Genomic DNA, 6,561 nt, shown 5'->3' with positions numbered 1-6,561 from the left:
ACTTATTTGATTCCAAATATAGAGAATGAAGAGTAAATTTAAACTATTTTGTGTACTAATTATTTCATCCATTTTGTATTTTTTTCCCTCTTCTTTTCCTTAGCCAGATAGTTATGGAGTGTTTTTATCTCAAAATTATGAGTATCTAAAAACAAAATATTTTTTTTAAAGTATAAAATGATATTTAATAATTGGAGTTATGTTTAACTATTAATACAATCGAAAATATTTTTGGAATTCTTTGAGTAATTTTAAAGTAAAAAAAAAAGTAAAAACATGTTTTTGATAATTAAAAAAAACATTCAGGAAAATTGTAAAAATTTACAATCAAACACATTTTTCGAGCAAACTAAATCATGATCAAACACAAATTACATATTTTGCAATATTTACATAAACCTCAATTAGTGCAATTAGATGCTGTATTAGCCACATAGTCACATTTCGTTGGAATTAGGGGATTTAACGAGGGCTAATTTTATAAATAGCAGATATTAAATTTAATAAGCCTTTTAAGTTATAATTTTCCTAATTTCACTTCATAGTTATAGCGTTGTTTGTTAAAAAAAATCATTTGCCAATATAAACAAGGTAAAAAGAAACAAATTGTGCATTTATTCATTTATGAATTTTTCATAATTCTATTTGTATATTTTGGTTGCCAATATACAAACAAGATAACTTATTATGATTTTTTTTAATAAATTATACATCAAATATATCACCAATCATATACAACTTCAAAATTTATATAATCATAAATCAAATTATATAAATTTATAATAAAATTTAAGAAATTATAACCATAAATTATAAATATTCAAAATTATAGCTGAAGAAGTAATATACTATAAATATTTATCATTTGCATAATTTTTTCATTTAACAAAAGACTACTAAATTAAAATAATAAATAAAAAAAAAAAATAATGAACTAGTAAAAATAAACGACCGGAAAAATATGTTTGACACTCTTTAACCACCGCTTATCAATAAATGTCATGGAAGTTTTTAATATACATGTTATAAGATTCAAATATATACATATATATATATATATAAAAATATCTTTTTGACATTCTTGAACCATGCTTTGTCAATTTATTGGAAGCTTTTATTATGTCAATGAGATTCAAATAATATTTTTGGGGAATTAATTGCCCTTAGGCCCCATATGACTCTGGCATTGAAAACAACATATGATGTGAAGATGAGACCTACCCCTCGTGAAAACAAAAATAACAACACTAATGACAAATTCTACATATTATCCAATAATGTTCAAAATCGTTTGGTACGATAGATAAAAGAAAAAATAATTTTGAAATAAATTTTTAATATTTTTCAGTTCTTTATTTGATCATAAAATATGGAATAAATTATCATATGATTAATAAATTTAGTTGAAATAAGTTGTTTCTATTTGTAGGTAGAATAATAATATTCAAATAATTTATTCCAAAATAAAAATATAAAATAACAGAAACATCTTTTTTAAATCGTCTTTTATATATTACTTTTACATCAGCATATATTCAATTAATTTTTAATACCATTTATAATTATATTCAGAGTCTTCACTATTGATTATTTTTATGATAATATGTCTTTTCATTAAAAACTTCATATAATTTTTATTTATGAATGTATTATAAGATGAATTCATTAACTAATTCTTATGTTTTTATATATATTTTAATTTTTATATACTTTTAATAAAATAATTTATTGATCAGTTAAATTTTTATATTTTACGTCAATTAAAATGAAGATAATTTTAATCTTTTTTCATATATGAGTAATATGTGCTTAAATGAAGTGACATAATAAAATCTCTTATACTTTAACAAAATTAAGATAATTTTTTTATTTTTAAGGTAAATATATTTATTATATATACATAAAAAATAATAATTTATATATAAATGCTATATTTTTTCATGGCAAGAAATTTAAATGAATCTCGTCTTACTTAACTCTGCGGTGCTCATGCCGCATCGTCTTTTTTCAAGGTTAGCTTTTACTTCTTTTTAAAAAATCTCAAATATTTTTTATTTTATTATATTTTCCTTTTTTTAAACAACAAATAGTATACAATATATACTTTGATTATTTTCTTCTTAGGATTCAATAATTCCACTTCAATTATTTGTTACATGCTGAAGTTCAATATTTTTTAAAGTAGAAATGTCACCAAGAACCCCACTTATAGGACCTCTATTTAAGTTTTGTTAAGACCTAAATTATTAATATTATTTTACCATAACTTAGAAAAGGGACAAAATGTTGCTTCTTCCTCTTTTCCTCATCTTCCTTAAACTTTAAGATAATGCTATATGTATAATCAAATTTATTTTTTCAATTCAACTTGTTAGTTTAATACTTGAGGACATTGTGAGTAGTTTGAATTTGTTATATATTAAATAATGGTTAAATTTTAAATAATTTGCAAAATATGGTTAAAGCTTAAAGAAAGGCCCATAAGTGGCTAACCGTGCAGCCCAAAGTCTCATAATAAGGGCTTTCTCGCATTTTTGTCTATTCGGCCGAATAATAAGTTGTTTTATATATTTGTTGATTATTTGAAATTGCGCTTATAAGCAAATATATATACTATTGGGATAATTGTATATAATAGCAAGCTAATAACCTAAAATAAATAGGGTAGCTAGGGTTTGATTTAATTGTGCTCCATAGCAAACGTTTGCCAAAATTTGTCAGTCGCCTCTCTCTCAAAAATCTCGCTCGCCACTCTCCCATTCTCGCTCCAATCTCTCGCTCGCTTCCTCACTTTTTATACAAACACAAGTGTATAAAAACTGTTTCTATTTGTATAAAGCAGAGAAAATTGTATAAATACATATATTTTTGTTCCCCTTTCTCTCCTCTTCTAGATCTCGCTCGCAACCCTCGCCTTTCTCACTTATACAAACAGAAGCGAAATGTATAAATTGTGTTTCTGTTTGTATAAAGCGTTAGAAAATTATATATACACATGCAAGTACAATATTTTCGTCCTATACACTTATAATTATACAATAAAAATACTCCCCTGCCCAGTTTCTTTTGCCTTTCACTCTTTCTCGTTTTATACAAATTCAAATTGTATCTAATTTCTCTCTTTCTCATTTTATACAATTCGATTCAATTGTATATTCCCTGTCCAAGTCTTTTTTATCTTTCTCTTTCTCATTTTATACAAATTCAAATTGTATATAATCGTTCTATACACTTATAATCATACAATTCGTTTTATACACTTTGTTTATACAATTCTCTGCCCAAGTGTCTTTCTATTTCTCGTTTTATACAATTCACTTCAACTGTATATGCATAGCGAATTATATAGTTTCTATGTTTGCTATGGAGCGCAATTATGCAAACTTTGCTATGACATACAAATATGAATTTTTTATTTGCTATATGTGAAAGTTGGCCTATACTATTCCCTCTGCCCCTATTTACTTGTCTATATTTCCTCTTTTAGATGTTCCTATTTAATTGTCTATTTTGACAAATCAAGAAAAGACAAAAAAAAATTCCTATAATACCCTCATTTAAACTTCTTAAAAATTTCATAGTTTTAATTTATCATTTTTCATATCATATTTAATAAGGGTAAGATTGTACTTCACTATGTTAATTTTTGTTATCTTAATATGTGTGCCTTTTATAAAGTGGACAACTAAATAGGGACAGAGGGAGTATTTAATTACTTAATATAATTATAGTTTGTCTTAATTATTTATGATCTACTTTTAGCTATAATTAGCGACCTAACTTATTAGTTTTGTATAATTCACACATTTGTATAATTAAGAATTTGTATGACAAAATTTGTGAAACTTTTGTATAATTCATAATTTGTATAACTATTTACACTTTTGATATTTGTAATTGTATAAATTCATTATTTCGAATTTATACAAAAATAACTGAATTATACAAATGTCTCTGCAAATTATACGAACCTGCGAATTATACAAATTCGTAAAAATTACACAAACCTACGAATTATACATATCTACAAACTATATAAACGAGGCATCTTAAACCGTAGCTATAACCCGTAAATATGCAAACTATAACTACGTAGCATAATTAAATTTATTATAATGACTATTTTGCGAAAGTTCCTCTTGTTAACTTAAACATCACTATAGAATAGTTCTTCGAGTTTACCAATAAGAATGTGCGTGTGAAAATCGACTTTCATAAAAGAACAACTTTATCTAACAACAAATTATCCAATTTGAAAAGATGTTTATCTCAATTACTTTTTTAAACACATAATAAATATGCAATAAGTAGATCAATTTAAAATTATGACCTAGCGGTTAATAAAATTGGCAAATTTTACTAAAAGATTCATATTCAAAATTCAATAATATAAGGCTCCATAAGATTTCTAGCTGACTCTATATACAGTAAGAGATGCTAACTTATGATCCACAATTGGTGGGATGAGAAATATAGACATATAGCTTTCATTAAGAGAGATGCACATGCTATGATAAATAAAGAGGAAGAAGAGTATGGTCTAAAATTTGACAAAATTAAATATGCACACAAGTCTATGTCTAATATTGCATTAAATTTCCTAGTTGTAGTTCAAATTTCTTGCAAACTAAATGTTTTCAGATTTTGAAATGTACTCTCTTTCTCCATTTTAGCTGGTATAATATTGATTTGACCTATGCATTATAAAATATAATATAGAATAATAATGTTACTATAGTGCCTATTGATTACTACAAATTCAATGTATTAGAAAATGGTAATAGTTATTAATAATAGGAATACATTAATAAGTTAAAAGGGGTCATTTGATAGACCAAACAATGGACTACTCCCTCGACCTAATTTATGTGACACTTTTCGTTTTTCGAGAGTCAAACAATTTAAGTTAGATCAAAAATTTGCGTATTGAATCTTTAATTTTTCTGAAATGAAATTATATATTCGTAAACTACGTAAAAAGTACTATGAGTCACAATTATTAATAATTCAAAATGCTTAAAGATTTATGAACAATTTACGGTCAAAGGTAGACTTATTTGAATTTCGAAATTCGAAAAGTATCACATAAAATTAATCTGAGAGAGTAATTATGTACAAAGTTAATGGATGGATTATTTTTTCTAATACGCTCTACCACCAAAATAAGCCCTTAAATTGGGTTTAGACTCAAAATCATTCCCATTAACTTTATATGAATAACTTTAAAGTTGTGTTCCTCAAAATTTTGTGATTCCATGATATTGTTAAATCAACAAAGTACAACTAATGCAGAAGCTTTAACAAATGAGGTTTCATAATCAATTATGTTTAATTTATGGACAAAGGACAGAAATCACATAATTTTAAGATAAAATTATCATTTGTCCCTTATTAGTTTATAATTACAGAAATTTCTCAAACTGATACAATAATACAAGCGCTGATACATTAATATGATGTACGTTTTATACATGATACACTAATCTGATGCGCGAAATACATTAATCGTTAAGTAAGATACATTACATGTTATACATGAACACTAATCTGATGTACATTTTATACATGATACACTAATCTGATGCTCAAGATACATTAATTTGATGCGCAAGATACATTAATTTGATGCGCTGATACATTAATCTGATGTGTGAAAATGAGGAATTTTGAGAATTTGTAAAACTAATAAGGGATAATGTTAATAAGAGAACTTAAATGTGAGATTTCTGTCATTTTTCGTTAATTTATCAGTGACAATTTTTTTTTTTAAGAATTAGTTTGAAATGAACTTAAAATCACATATAAAGATAATCATATTAGAAAACACAGAATTAACTACTGAGTTTATCAATCACTAATTCATAGTTAAATTAGATTATTATGAAACTTTTGTTATTTGACTATAAAATTTTATCTATCGCTATTGATGGTTACATGCATACATAAGTCTTCACTTCAAATTAATTGATCCATACTACGTACTAGCAAAAAATGAAAAGCATATAAACTAACTGTAATTGGACTAATCAAAATATATATACAAAATAGTCTTCACTACCCACATGTAAACGTTGAAGTTGTGCATCTATGGAAAAGTCCAACATGTATACAACACTTGTGGTTAAGTACAAGCTTGTAAAAAATTGATTAACAAAAAATTAAAAAAAATTTAGATATTAAAAAACTGTACCAGAAATATTAGTATAAGTTATATATGTTGATTTCATGTTAATATGATAAAAATAAATATTTTAATTAAAATTTACATAATTTAAATTTCAAATTGTGAAAAACCACTTATAATTTGGGATTGAGTGGTATTTTCTTACACCTTCAAAAGGTAATAATAATCTAACACATCTATTCAAATAATTAATTAAATTTATTTTGGAATATATAGAGTACAAGAGTATTTACATTATGACATTGATTATTGTGGAATAACTTTTGTTTTTATTGCCTTTTACACTATTAACAAGGAATTAACTAAGAGGAAACTTTAGATTATTTGTTTTTTTTTAAAATTAACTATATATGCAGCATGACCCCCCCCCCCCCCCC

Source organism: Solanum pennellii, chromosome 6, assembly GCF_001406875.1.
Source record: "Solanum pennellii chromosome 6, SPENNV200".
NCBI lineage: Eukaryota > Viridiplantae > Streptophyta > Magnoliopsida > Solanales > Solanaceae > Solanum > Solanum pennellii.
The sequence above is the reverse complement of the archived record's forward strand: the minus strand, read 5'-3'. Positions refer to the sequence as shown.